At 39.2% G+C, this 16,278-nt stretch overlaps 1 protein-coding gene across 2 annotated transcripts in view; it reads right to left on the bottom strand.

Annotated features, from left to right (window-relative positions):
* LOC145987086 (nucleoside hydrolase-like) overlaps positions 1–16,278 on the bottom strand; it is a 47,843-nt gene that overhangs the window by 21,370 nt on the left and 10,195 nt on the right. The window lies entirely within an intron of this gene.

The following is a 16,278-nucleotide window of genomic DNA, read 5'->3' as shown; positions in this document are numbered from 1 at the left end:
TTAGATTAAATATGGGTTTTATACTCTTCATGACTGAACCGATGCGGATTGGTTAAGGAAAGGATATTACTTGCCTTACAAATATATGGAGATTGTTCCTAGCTTGTCCTCTCAACTAACACTTGTCTCTTGTCACACACCATCGTCCAATAGTCGTTCCCCACTTTGCTCCTCTCTCACAATCCGTAGTCCTTACTCTCTCTCGTATTCTCGCCAACTGATCACACCTCCTGACAATTCCAACACTCATGCCACATACGACTTCCAAGTCAATCACCCGACCTTTGCCTGATTACTTATTCAGCATTCCTTTCTCTGATACCTGCTATGCTAAGACTTTATACTTCTTGCCCAATACCTTGGGTACGATACGCTCCTCTACCCCCTAAAGAAAATCTTTTGATTTTCACTTAAATATGAAAGATTTAAAGTTGCATTCCATATCGATTCATTCTATGGAGAGATTTTTTTTATTATTATTATAAAATATAGTATACTAAAAATATTGTAATAACATACCATTACCCAGAATATATGTAAATGGAATAATATAGATCCTGAAAAATATAGATATATCACGAGTCCCGATAGAAACAAAGTGAAGAAAAAAAATACATGTCTGCGTAAAGCATATAAAAGGTAAACACTGGCACGTGAGTTTGTTATGCTAACCCGACAATCTGCTCGTGCGCGTATTCATTGAGAGGCTTACGCTACACATCTGAGTTCCAATACTACATGATGACGTAGCGAAGTCCGTGCATAAGCATGCAACACTCTGACACCACGTGAGAAAATTATAAAAGCATTGTTCCACAAGAATGGATCTTGTCAAAATTTATGTCTCAATGACACACTAGCGAAGTAGTATGTAATTGATCCTGTAAACACTGACACTGCACAACACTATTAAATATTTTGAAGTTAATATTTACAAAATCGGCAAAGTTTGTGATACTCATCCGAGTTACACTTGCACACATATGTCATTATCGATGTAAATTTCACCGTCTCTTATTTTATTGTATCATTTAAAGATCGCTGTTGTTTTTATTTATAATATATGTCAACTATCACAATAAATATTTAGTTAGAAAATTTGAAGTTAATCAAAATATATACACTGTATCAATAACTGTCGTTGAATAATAATATATGTACATGAATTTATGTATTTGAAAATAAGAATATAATAGTGTTCGATAGATAAAATCACAGCACTAACATTTGTCCATAAAATAATCCTTGAGTTTTCCTGATTCTCACAAAGAGTTCAAGTAAAATACCATAATTTTACTCTTGTTAACATCACTTAATGGTCTCTGCGTATAGCAATGAAGTTTCTTCTTGAACCAAACCACGTATATATGTATATATTAGTTCCTTGTGGTCGTGAAAAATGTTTTTCACTTTGATGCATTAACTTTGCAGCTACAAATATTGTCATTGATGAAAACGTACAGTAGAGAACTGCATATCGTCGAATTGTGAATGTGAAGTATTTAGTTGTATGTAAATATTCCTTCAAATCAATGTATGTATTATCAGCGTTGAATATCAGGTCTCACTACTACTTGACTTCAGTAGGAGTTAATTAGAATAGAATGAAGGAGATCCGTGTTAAACGATTTGGTGCTTATCAACTGATTTCGCTGAACTGCGTAATTAAAATTGATGAAAGGTCTAATTGTAATTCCTGTTTCCACGTGTCGAAAAATTAAAAGAAAAATCTCAGAAATAAAACTCTTGAGAAATTCTCAAAAAATAATCGTAGGACAAATAATTACTCTGCGTCCTTCAGGTGTAATTCGTGTTGATTTCTTATTTCTCCAAGGTTTTAGCTGGTGACCATCTCTAGACGTTGACATCTGTGAAAAAGCTGAACTGAGGACTGTTAATATGGTTTCAAAATATTGTTAAAATGTTCATTTCACCGTTAAAATTTGAATTATCTGTGAGGCAATTCAGGTAGGTTTTGGAAAGGAAATTTGCATCATATACCGAACAGACATTTCCTCCTGATCGTAAGTGTAATGTTGTTTGTGAGAGAACTTAATATGTCGGTATGTGTAGAGGTTTTGTTGAGACAAGGGCGCCTCTAAGTCACCCTTATTTTTTAAAAAAAGTAGTACTTGTAAATATTACAAGTATGAAAAATCTTGTAGTCGAGGGTTGTTATATTTGAGGAAATGGAATTTGAAAAGGAGTACCGATTCAGTCATAACATTTACTCTTACTATAAATTACCCAAATTCTAATTAATGCCATCCTTTACACACCAGTTATAATTAGAATCTTGAAAAGAGAAAAAAAATATAACTACTAATAATTACTGAAAACAAATTGAACTTTACATATGAATAGAATGTAATGCTGTAAATACTCTTGAAGATGTTATGAGTGTATACTGTATACTACTGCAAAATTTAAATTATAATTGATTTCTGAAAATATATGAACTCTTAAATTAACTGAAAATATTTATAAATAACAATTGAATTGAATGAAGTACTTTAAATATTACTAAAAATAATGTGTTGATCAATCGTCCTTCTGTTTGTATAATATTAATAAAATATCGTCATTAATAAAGATTAATTGTAAAATATCCTGTGCACTTGCTAATATTGTCCACATAAATTGAAATACGTAAAATAATATTCTAAGAATTCGAAATCTCGTTGTCCATTATTGACTCTTTCCCCACTAATGATATTGTTATCAGTCTAAGAATATTAAAGATATATATACAATTGTGTATACAAAAAAATATGGAGACAAAAAAATGAAAGTTGACAATAGGTAGTGTTTAACTATATATATATAATCACCTAAAATTAAATGACATAAAATGAAAACTTAATTGCAATTTATATTCCAAATGTTGCCAGATGAAGAAATATCGTTCCGAACGGACATAAGGTTGCATGTTCTTTTGTATCCTTGAAGTCGGTAGCCTGAGTTGAAAGAATGCTCTGTCGCAGTTTATTCAGTTCGCCGGCTAATGTGGAATGTGAGATATCTGCTGTTTAATTTGCAACGTGTTGGTTACTTCATGCCAAGAGAATTTCTATTCTGAGCTCTATGATTACTATTATGATAATAGGTTCTTCTATTGTTTCTATCTCTATGTCCATATTCTCTAACTGGATATGAGAATGATGACTCAGTGAATGAATGTTTTTTCCGATGTTCTGCAAGTGCATTTACTTTAGCCTCAAGATTCTGAAATTGCAAAACTAAATCTGACTCATGAGACTGGAGTCCCGTATTCGACTGTAATTGATCAAGGTCTTGTTGCAGTGCATTTAATCTTTCCTCGATCTCTCGATTAGCCTGAGAATAACTTATGTCAACATGACCATTGACCGTGCGCTGCAACGTGATAGCTTGCTGAGTCGGCATGTATGCTCGACTCGATTCAGAACACGACAGAGCTTTCATCGTCTCACATTCAGTTTCTAGAATTTTACGTTTTTGCACAAGATATTTGAATTGTTCAACATTTTTCAGGTCTCGTAACATTTCATGCACTGAATCATATTCCCTGTTATAAACTTCTTTCATAAAATTAGGTTGTAAACAACCGCTTATTTGCTTAATTTGCTCACTAGTGTCCATGGCAGGATCTAATTTTAATAACAATAACTGTTTTTCTCTCACATATTTTGAAACAGGTTCATTTTCCTGATGGAAGCGTAATCTGATTTGTTCCTCTAATTGAAAAGTGTCCCCCGGTTCCGTAAATTCTTCCACAATTTTAGTTTTTAAAGTTACAAAATCTATATCCTGTGCTTCCTGAGTTCGACTCCAAGTATTGAACCATTCCAATGCTGAATCAGCCAAAAATGCCGGTAGCATTTGCCTTTTCTTTGAGTCATTCCACTCATTAAGAATAGCTAAACTTTCAAATTTGTCAATGAAGTTTAATACATCCTCGTGAATGTTACCTTGAAACTGGATAGTTTCGAGAATGTTGGGGTGGATAAATCTGGATTGCGCCATGATTGAATGATTAGCCTATGCGCAGGAAAAATGCTTGATTAGCTTCAAATTAGCACTAATTTGCTTGTTTTCTTTTCTCATCCCCCGTGGCTTTGACAGGACATTATCAGCAATTCAATTGTTTACTCTCCCAAAAATTTGATAAGTTAGGTTCAACAATCGCGTAACAGAGTGACGACAGTACCGAACACATCTTTAAAATATTTAACCAACCTTTATGCAACATCCTAATGTTCATTCTCATCTTTTCACAAGCCAATCGCCGAATAACCTAGTTAAAACTCTACTCTTATTTATTTGCGCCTTACCGCGTAGCATATTGCTAGGCCTACCTTTTGCTTTCTTTTCTTGATCTTTGGTAACAATTGATAAGTAACACAACGTGAAGCGCTAACAAGTGAAAATTCCGGCGCCATATCGCACGTACGTAATTTGAAAAGCTAGAAGGCTCTATTATTTTCATCATATTTCGGGATGAAATAGATGAAAATCGCAGTATTTCACGTACTGCAGTGTTTTCTCATCGCATTTGCAAAAAATGGATGAGAAGCCCTAAGCAGACTCCACCACGTAACGCAACTCCCATGCTGCGTTTGGGATCGAACCTAGAACCTCTAGATTTAATTGGGTGGTGTAGCTATTCCTCATTCATCTCTCAAATGGTTATCACTCGCTTGGCCTGAATGTGATAAATGCAAGAGGTTACCTTTTAAAGGAATGGCGATAGAAATTAGCTTAGATTAAATATGGGTTTTATACTCTTCATGACTGAACCGATATGGATTGGTTAAGGAAAGGATATTACTTGCCTTACAAATATATGGAGATTGTTCCTAGCTTGTCCTCTCAACTATCACTTGTCTCTTGTCACACACCATCGTCCAATAGTCGTTCCCCACTTTGCTCCTCTCTCACAATCCGTAGTCCTTACTCTCTCTCGTATTCTCGCCAACTGATCACACCTCCTGACAATTCCAACACTCATGCCACATACGACTTCCAAGTCAATCACCCGACCTTTGCCTGATTACTTATTCAGCATTCCTTTCTCTGATACCTGCTATGCTAAGACTTTATACTTCTTGCCCAATACCTTGGGTACGATACGCTATGGTGCCTTGCTGCATTCGCTTCAGATGCACACCCAGCCTCAGAGGCGCGTCCACGAATTTTCGTCAGGGGAAGGGGGCAAGTACCAGGTTAAACCTGCCATCATCATCATCATCATCATCCAATCAATCATCATCCAATCAATCATCCAATCAATCAATCAATCAATCAATCATCATCATCTCAATCAATCAATCAATCATCCAATCATCCAATCATTCAATCAATCATCATCCAATCATCCAATCAATCATTATTATTATTATTCCGAATACAATTCTGTTTGTTCACATGACATATATAATTTTCATGTGCAACATATGTTTTACACATACGCAACATGGAGCAACGTAAAATAAGAAAATACATATGAAACTGTGTACGTATTCAAAGTTTCTTTAATACATATATTTTAAACATATATTATTTAAATGCATTACATAATCAATTCATCCACCTCATAACAAACCAACAGCAACAATGATATAAATTATCTCTCACATGTGCGCGCTCCTTTTCCTCAAAACAAGTGTTCATGCAATGTCTCCCCCTGCTCCCCCCCACGTGGTTGCGCCACTGCCCAGTCTTGCCCGAAATGTGAACGTGGAAGAAAAAACTGATCGTCCCATCAGCAGTATCTGATTAAATAAACGTGACCGTAACTGGAACTGAAAGGATAATGGAAGTTAAAGTGGGAAGAATTATCCCAAGCTTTATTTGATCGTAGCATCCCAGTATTTGCCTGAAGTGATAAAAGCAAAACCAGAGAAAGACCTCAGTCGGGATGCCTGGCTGAGAGATTTGGACCAGCGACGTCCAAAAAGCAAATCCATCACCTCAAAATTGATAGTCAAATAATGCTGTGCACACTGCTGGGTTAATCGGATTATAGCATCCCTTTGGCCAAAAGCTTTGATATAAAAATAATTTAGAAACCTATCTAACGTTGGTATGTATAGTCACTGTACAGGGGAGGGGTGGGGGGGGGTAGCGTACGCATATTTTTCTTAAGTTTTTTTTAATTACTATTGATAAATGAGGAGGTATTGCAAAGAGAAACATAATGAAATGAAAGCTACATGTTTCATTACATCTACTTGTATGCTTAATCTTATAGGATCATCAATAGACAATCAAATAGATCTGGACGGGTCTTCCGGATATGGTGCCTACTCAAGTAAGGGTAGAATGTCCAATACTACACCGTTAATACAGGGAGGTTATTGCAGCATGCCACCGCTTCAGCATCGGCCGCTTGCCGGCCCAGTCATGCAACAGGTGCCGGCAAATTGCGTAACAGATAGCCCGTAACAGAAACCGCTTGTTTTGTAATGTTTCCACTTTTCACAATTACAGTTACAATTACAATTGAAATAAGCACGTACCTTGTCGCACGGATGCAGGAAAAGGTGTCCTCCCAAATACAAATATTTCCGGCACCTTATTTCTGACATCTAATCTTAGATTAGACATCGCTACTTTATCCTCAGTTGACAGAAAGGGAAGACAGCATCCCGGCGCATAAAGCAAACCGAAAGCGTAAAATGATATTTAAAAGTAATAATAATGATGATCACTAACCTCCTGTGTTATAAGAGATGTTGAAAATGACTTCCTTCAACAGCAATACAACACGTTTCTTAGGTTCAAGAGATCCTGTCTATCGTAATCCCTGACCACTTTTCTGCAAGAATTCGTTTTCACGTAATTATCGTACATAAAAACTCTATGTTCAAGACTATATTTGTTTAACGACATAAGTAATGAATGAATAACAATTAACACACAATAAAGCACTAGCACACCAACTCAATAACACAGTATAAACAAAACGCGTACTGATAAACGCGAACAGAAGTGAACATGAATGAGCGTAGACTCACTGTCTGGTAGCCGACAGTGTTGCTAACCATTTTTCGGCAATGTCCCTACAGACGTAGTCAAAATGTCCCTACAACTGACCAAATGTCCCTACGCCAAGTAAAGTGACTAAAAAAAAAACACCTCATGAGCATGCAAACAGAAGATAAAATATACACATTTACTTACCAAATCTTTCTGCTCGGTGCTTCCACAATTAATGAAGGAGCGAATTTACAATACAGGACCTCTCCCCGATTTTTTGTAATATTTCGCATACTCACTAATTGAGGCCTCCTAATCACGAATTTGAAGTTAAAATTTGGGGGGTCACGTGTAGAAATTGCAAAATAAGTGACATTGAGTGGTCCGCGATCGGCACGATTGCTTATTATTTACCGGAAGATTTTGTGTTTCCAATACTTAAAAAACGAAATATACATTCCTGATATTACTACGACCCCAAATTTTAACTATGTTTGCCTATCCTAACCTAACCTAACCGTACCTGAATGGTTCGTGGGGCTATCCGTCAATGGTTTGTTGGGCTACCCGTGCATGTTTTTTTCGAGCCCAAATTTTAACTATGTTTGCCTAACCTAACTTAACCTAAACTTACCGAGAATGGTCAGTGGGGCTATTCCTGAATGGTTTTGCGGTAATTGTGATTACGAACCGATAAAAAATATTATTTTCGTAGCACTTTAACGGCAAACGTTCATCATCGAAGGCCATTTTCGTATCCTGCAATTTTATGATTGATGTACTGTTGCCAAATTTACCTGTAATCAAATCAGTTCTTCTACATCGTGATTGTCGCTGTCACATGTAAGCACGTTCTTTGGGCAATATACTGAAATCCATAAGTTTATTAATTAGCCCACAGCCATCCTCCTGCACACTCCACCTAACAATCTGTACAACATTAACAACTTTTTTAATGTTCTCTTCCGCCATTCTTACACGATCCATGCTCTCCAAGTATGAAATCAACAGTGTGGCAACGCTGTAGACAGCGTAACTAATTTTAATTTGTTCATATCAACAAATATGGCTACCATACTTGTATACGGAGAATCATTGCGAGAATTGAAAAGCTTATTTTACAACTTCTACACGTTAATGAACATTTTTTCCCCCTCACCCCAACATGTTAACTTGAGATAAATAATCACGAATAATTATTTCGTGAGTATAAGACGTAGCATAGAAATTACAGAAGGGTCCGGTATTGTAAATTCTTGCCTTAATGAATAATAGGGGTGTGCTGGACAGAATTTTTTGGGTCGGGACGGGATCGGGACGGTAATTTTTTTAAATCCCGACATTCGGGACTGAAAAATTTGCAATTTCCCGACCAAGTCGGAAAATTTTCTGGACGGGAAATGTTCGAAATTTCCCGAAGCACTGGAAATCTCGAATTTTACAAGTCATTTTCACTTTAAGTGATTGTTTTTGCATTTCTAGAATAAAAACTTACAATTTTCGATAAGTTCCAGAAACTTACAAGGCAGAAAACGTCGAGAATTAACGACTTTTTAAAGTAAAGAATCCAGCACACCCCTAATGAATAACGTTGAGTCGTTTACTGTTGATTATGTTATTTGAAGTCATACATGCTGCTGCTGTGAAGAGATAGATGTTGGTTGGTGATGCTGTATTTCCTGCATTCTTTAACAATTTTGGTCCCATTTTATTTCCCTTTTTTGTTTTTGTATCACTTAACATTGAAAATATTCTTTCCGTTTCCGCGTTAGAATGCGGCAATGTTAGCACTATTTTCGCGAGAGTGGAAATGTTTTCAAAAAGGAACTTGCCTTGAAAGTTTTTGGTAACCGATAACATGTTCCAAAATTCTGATGGAGATCTGTTAGTTAGTTCTTTTTTCTCCTCCTCGCTAAAGTATCCAGATAAACTAATTCATAAAATGTAATTTACCAAGATTGAAAAAAGTACCTACGTTTTCCCTCATTTGGCAAAATCTGTCCCTACGTTCCTACGCGGGCGAAATTTAGTGAAAAGTCCCTATGCGTAGGGACATGTCCCTACGGTTGGCATCACTGCCGACACGTGCAGTATGAAGCGCCATCTCGCGGCTGACAACTCACCCAACCCCCGATAAGCTGCAGGCGCTGTCGCGACAACTGAGAATAAAGTAGCGATGACTAATCTAAGATTAGACGTCAGAAATAAGGTGCCAGAAATATTTGTATTTGGGAGGACACCTTTTCCTGCATCCGTGCGACAAGGTACGTGCTTATTTCAATTGTAATTGTAACTGTAATTGTGAAAAGTGGAAACATTACAAAACAAGCGGTTTCTGTTACGGGCTATCTGTTACGCAATTTGCCGGCACCTGTTGCATGACTGGACCGGCAAGCGGCCGATGCTGAAGCGGTGGCATGCTGCAATAACACTTGGAACCATATATTGCAATGAAGATATCAGTGCAAACGTTTAGGGGGCGATTAGGGGGAGCGAGGGGGGCAGTTACCCCCTCCCTTTTTGTCAGTTTTGCTCCCGAACTACGCTAGACCTAATGGATCGAGGGATAGCAAAGTGTTCTTGCCCCCCAGTTTTGGAACTCAATTGCCGCTACCGGTTCTAACTATAAGTTTAAACTTACTAAATTGTCCCGCACCGTGGCCGTCCGTTCTAAGGCGTCAGGCTTTGGGCTCCGGCTACTGGACGTTCGCTGGTTCGAGTCTCCTATGGGAAGCATAACAACTTTCCTCCTGAGACTTCGGCCTGTGTATGGGACCAGTGGCCACCCACCACCGTGACGACATTGCGGAGCTACGAATGAGTAGCGTAACCCGGTCATGAAAACCTACACAAACGACTGGGGTTCGTCGTGCTGTCCACACCTCACCCCGTAACTTTTGAGGCATGAGGGAGTGACACCGGCAGTCGGTAGGTAGGTCCTGACCCAATTTGTCATATAGTAAATAAGGAAATTTAATACAGAAAAATATGAATGGAACATGGAAATAAACCCAGAGTCCAGACACCAGTACCCAGCTAGTCTGCAAATTGCAGTTGAAGATGTATAATAAGTGTCTCGAAAAGAGGTCACCCCATGCACCCAAAAAATCATATGTTCGCATTATAAGTGTGAAGTTGTGTGGTCCTACAAAAGGCAGGGAAACAAAAATTCAGTATACATATTAGCATAAATTTACGATCAATCAGTGCAAAAATATAATATCTTCGTAGAAAAACACTACACTATTAGCCCATCTCAATTATCAACTTCATAGTCTATCGGAGTCACGTCACTATACAGCATGCCTTTTTCACTTGGTCTGTGCTGGTTGTGCATTCAACTATTTCTGTTTTCCTAACACATTATATAAAGTTAATGAACCTCTGTATTATACAGCGTTATTCGTAAGTCCGTAAAACATTTAAAAACAGTTATAACCAGGGTGGTTTTGTAGGGGGGATGGAGGGGAATTCACACCTCTGGATACTTGTCCCCCCCGTCTGCTTGATAAATTTTATCCCTGGGGGAATGTTATTTGGGGGGGACAACATATTATTGGCAATTTAGTTACTTTTTCACACTTCCCCGTTCAATTGCAAAACACTTTTCTGTCAGGCACTGGACGCTCCATTTGGCGAACACAGATGTGGCCTCAAGCACTGCTAAATTTCTGGAGCTGTCAAACAAGTGGCCAGGCTCTAAGATCACCCCCCCTCTTCCTTTTTATGTAACAATAGCATGCAAAGATAGCCTACATGGAATTTTTGACGCGAACACGATAGCCCCTTACGAAATATTCTTTTAAAGAACAGTGTTTTTTTAAAAAAAAAAGAACAATGAGCTACATTTCTTCGTGAAGCTAGAATGTTAGTGAAAAAAAGTGAACATTACGAGTTTCAGACACTGAAATATTGGGAATCTGCCTTCAAAACTAACGAAATCTGATAATGCTGGTGGCGGTAGACGGTGTTGGACAAAGGATCGGTTCTGAAAATTTGCAAGAAGAAGGCAGTAGTAGTGAAGAGGTGAGTGTTAGATACCTATTGAGTTGTGGAAAAAATAACAAATGGAAAATTACGCGGCCATGGCTTGATGTATCTAGTGATAAAGCTACACATACATGATCTTTCAACATCACTGAATTAAAACACATGAGGCGAGTTGGAAGGTGGTATTTTATGTTGAAAATATTTTTTTGTATAGTTTAGTATGTGTTTTCAAGTTGGTCGTAGTGTAATTTTGCATCGAGCTAAACACATTTGTAAAATATCATGACAAAAAATACAGAAAAATCGATATTGATAAAAATTGATCATGAGATAACGTACACAATGTTGGGTCTTAGATATTAGGAGTGGTAATCGCTATTGTCTTGTATTCAAGGGGTCCTAAATTACATAAGTGTAACTTGGCGGGGGTACTTGCCCCCCACTCCCAATAACAAGTTTTTAAAGAATTTAAGCTACTGGTATTTAAGGAGCGAGGTAATGAGTAATATTTACGATTTCGTAATTTCAACATTAGTTTAGCGCAGTAGTCTTGGACGCTGTTTGTATGGGGTAGAAAAACTTTTTGATTCTGCCCGCCCAAAGTTATGCCGAAGTTCGATTCTGATCCCCAAAAGTTAGGTCCCATCTTACACCCATGTCGGACTACATTTCTGGTGAGGGGTGTCAATTCCCACTTTAAAAACATCGTCAAGTGGACTTAATCTCTTTTCTGTCAAGATACAACCTTTACCTTGCCGAGGGGGTTTGTCAAAAAGAGGCCTTTGGCGCGAATTTTAAATTCGTACACTTATTTGACAAAAAATGTTATAACTCGTAGACTATTTGACCAATCTACTTCGGGTAACTTTTGTTTTGCAACTGAAACATCAGGGTATGCAACCGTGCAAAAATCAAAACTCCAAAGCCAATAAGAGGGGTTGGGTGGGCCGCGGCCCCAACTTTCAATGAAAAAAATCATAAAAATGGGGAGTTTGTTTCACATATTCGATAATGTAATGCACCCAAAAACATGAAATGACTTTCATTCGGTTGAGAAAAGACCATTCTTTAAAAATAAGGCTAAATTTGCGTCCCCTTCCAAAAATAGCGGGCAAGAGGGGGCAGGAAGGGAAGGCAAACTCCCCATTTTTATCATTTTTTCATTGAAAGTTGGGGGCCGCGGCCCACCCAACGCCTCTTATTGGCTTTGGCGTTTTGATTTCTGCACGGTTGCATGCCCTGATGTTTTAGCTGAAAAACAAAAGTTACCCGAAGTAGATTGGTCAAATAGTCTACGAGTTATAACATTTTTTTTTGTCAAACAAGTGTACGAATTTAAAATTCGCGCCATCTTCCATACGTAAATTTGGAGTCGGGGGGGGGGGTGCATTCACATGACGTACCAAAGCTTCGTTTAACCCACTGTAAGTGTTTCTGACATAACAGAAAAATATCAAGATAAATAAAAAAACAGGAATTTTGTAATCAGCTGCATGGTCGAAAAATCGACCAAAATACGAGTAGCACCTTATTTTCGATGGTCGAAAAATCGACCATAATACGAGTAATTTTTCAGCAATTATTAAAAAAAGTTTTCTTCATTTTTTTTCTTTTGTAAGTTAAGTGACATAAGTTACATGAAGTTACGAAGTGCGGTCTGACTTCATTTCACATTTAACATTGTCGAGGTATCCCCATGCAACCCCTCTAGTCCAGTGGTCCCCCACACTGTTGTTCCGAGCAAGAAAGAAGGTGGGGGGGGGGGGGGAAGGAAGGGGGCAACTGAGAGCGAAATGCGTGTTTTAAACAATGTCTTGCATTGCCTTTGCTTAGTGCAGCATCTTGGTCAAAGAAACTGTCCTTATGGCGCTGTAGTCGATCAACGCGAGCGGGGGGATCGTTGCAGTCAGCTGTTTTCATTGAGTCCAGTTCATGCGTTGCAAAAATTGTTATACTGTCAAAAGCTCTTTCTTGTTTCAGTGCAAAGGGTTTGATTTCATGATGAAAGGGAAAACTCTACACAGCGAAAGCATATACGTAATATTTAACGTTGTTGAATATTTGGAGGGAAGTTAACTACAAAGCGCACAGCGACTGCAGTAATAATACGGATACTGCGGAATGGGGAAAATATCTGAAATACGAAGCACGGCAGTGTGGACTGCGTGAGTATTGTTATTTTCTTTCATATTTATTATTCTCTTGATTTTGTTATTTTGGTCAGTCGGTCATTAGAAATAAACAACTGTTGGTAGATTACAACTGATTTTTTGCACGTTGTCTTTGGATCGGCTACCTTGTTTGCATTAGCGGCTTCAGATAAACTTTTCACCCGGGCGGGGTGTTGCCCCCTCTTTTCCACCCTGGTGCTCCTACTTTCCACCTTGCTCCAATGAAAATCATGGTCATGTTATATATTTACGGTTTTGATGACGAAAAATAATAGCCTTATTTTAAAAATACTTGGAGTCTTACTGTTAAAGAACATGTTTATTGTATGTGTTTATTAACCTACACTAGGGTGACAGAATAAAATAGACACCCATGATACGGAACACCAACATTTATTGGCAAAGCAAATACGCAGGTGGTTGCTGTGAATGTGGAATCTTAATACTTGGTTTGTCCACCTTTGTGAGCCACCAACGCCTGTAACCAACATGGCATGGTTTCAATCAAACCGTCAATGACGCCTTGTGGTACACTTCCCCATTCCTCCGACACATGTTCCATTAACTCATGTTTGTTGCAGAGCTTCTGGGACCTCTTGTCCATGTTTTGTTGCATAATGTGCCACACGTTCTCAGTTGGATTCAAATCTGGCGATTGGCCAGGCCAAGGCAAGATACGGATCCCTTGCTGCCGTTGCCAAACAGCTGTTTTTTTTGGCTCTGTGGCATGGGGCCCCGTCTTCCATAAAAACACACCGGGTTTTATCCAGAATTTTGTGGAACACTGGAAGCAGTCCATCGTTCAAGATGGTAGTGTATTTTGCTGCATTGATATGTCCATCACAAAATATGAGTGGCGAACGTCCACCATGCCAAATTCCCCCCACACCATCACACTGATGCCGCCATATTTCACCATCTGCTTGACAAATCTGCCATCCAGCTGACTCGAGGCACGCCTCGACACCCAAATCCTCCCGCTATTACTGAATTGGCAATACCGGCTTTCATCCGAGAAGATGACAGTTCGTCAAAAGTTGTCACCGTGCGATGTTATGTCATTTGCTTACTTGCAACGTCTGTTTGTGCCGCTTGCGCGACGTCCGCCACACTAATCCCTGGATTTCTGAGGACGTGTCTCACTATCGCTCGTCTGACACGTGCCGATGGGCCTGGTCGGTCGGGTTTATGATATACACTTGTCTTCCTGTCCTTTTTAAATTTTACAATCACCCTGTTCACTCTTGCCAATGGTATGGCCAAAGACGTACTAATTTCTCGTTGAGGTGCGCCACGGTCCCATTGCCCAGTGATGCGCCCTCGTGTAAAGTCGCTAATATCCTTGTCGCCTGTCACACGTGTCATGGTTCACAGTATCCCTTCCATCCTTCCTGATGTTTGTTCGAACTTGGAATGGAAAACATCATCAGTTAGAAGCACCATTGTGGTGACGACGCTCTGTCAGCAGGTGTCTATTTTATTCTGTCACCCTAGTGTATATAATGACAACAAAGTAACAGTTATCTTTTAGCTTAAATTCCTAAATGATTTTTCAATATGCTTACTAAGTTATTCAGCAGTAACTTCAATTAATTCTTGATAACAATAAATCCAACTCTTTTTAAAAACAAATAGCCACACCCGGTGGAGGCACATAGTGGTTCGGATGCCACTTGAAACTGTAGGTCGTGTCTGCTTTTCTATGTATAAGGTGGATCTAAAAAATAAACTCAAACAAATAAATAGCCAAGGCTGAAGTGCACACCCATAGAGCCAGACTACCAGCCTCCACTGCGTACAACACAATATGTCGAGTCTCCAAGAGCTTTGTCCCATCTCGTCTCGTCTCGTAAAATTAATGTAGGATATCAGGATATCATGCCAACAAAAGTTAAGAGTGGGAAAAACATTATTCCCTAAACTGGGTTAAACCTTTATAACATTTTGTTCAGTGTACAATCAGAAAAAATAAGGTTTGTTAAGTTAACTACAAGGACATTAATATTTAGTCTAAATAAAGTTTGTTGATTACCAATAGCTAGATAGTTTATGGAATCTGCCTTGTATTTCTGACGTCCATCCACTCTTTATCCATCATACACTAAGGGAGCTTTCACACCGAAGAAACACGCGACAGGAGACAATTCGCACGGTGGGGTTGTAATCTTACAAAGTTACAAGCGACACGAACGAACCCCTTCCGTTTAGGCAAGTATTCACCGCATATGCACCAGCAACAGACCGAGGCGGCACACCGCACAATGTTGAGAAAACAACCGAGTTTCAGCTACACGTGCAGCTTGTCGCATTGCTTCGGTTCGGAAGGTTACATTTACGGAAGTTTCGTTTCCAAGAGCCTGTTGCTTTGGTCTGCAAGCTCCCTTAAAGTGAAGCGACAAGCGACAAAGGCCTCTTCAGTTTATAAGCAACTTTCACCGCGCATGCACAAATAACAGTCCGAGTGAACACGACACGCGGTATTCATAAAACGGCCTAATCCGTACAACACGCAAGCGACAATCGACACGAGCAGTTTGTTGAGTCGCTTGGGTTCGAAAGATTTCATGTAAGGGAGATTTGACACCGAAGCGACAAGCGACACGCGACCCATGCCGCTTGGGAACGAGCGCATTAACAGCAACATTGCACACCGTAGCGGCACGAGAGGCTGCACAAGCCTGCGTTCGATTGGTGGAATCCCCAAGCGACACGGGAGTATCGCACCGAAGCGACAAGCGCCAAAATTTCATTTAGTCTATTATGGGCATTCCCCGCGCATGCGCTACCAATAGACAGAGGCGGCACGATACACCGTACGGGTAGCTATTAGAAAACGGCCAAGTCTGAGCGACAAGCATGCGACAAGCGACAAGTGCCGCTCGTCGTGTCGCTTCGAAGGTTGCATTTATTACTGAGTGTTCATTTCCAAGGCGCAGATGCTGCTTGTTGCCTGTTTCATGATTCTTCTTACTCCTTTGACTTTAGGCAAGATATCTTATTCACGTCAACGCACGTATCTAAAGCCCGAATTACACGGAACTGGATTATCAGTAGAAATGCTCTAGTTGGATCTGGACTGGCTACCCATTTGCTTGTTTTCGCCTCACACGATACTTGTTAGTTGCTTTGTTACTGTACTTGTCGATAGACTTTTGTT

This window comes from Lepisma saccharinum, chromosome 4 (assembly GCF_977018435.1).
Source record: "Lepisma saccharinum chromosome 4, izLepSacc3.1, whole genome shotgun sequence".
In the NCBI taxonomy this organism is placed as follows: domain Eukaryota; kingdom Metazoa; phylum Arthropoda; class Insecta; order Zygentoma; family Lepismatidae; genus Lepisma; species Lepisma saccharinum.
Note: the sequence above shows the minus strand (reverse complement) of the source record. Positions and strands in the feature narration are given on the sequence as shown.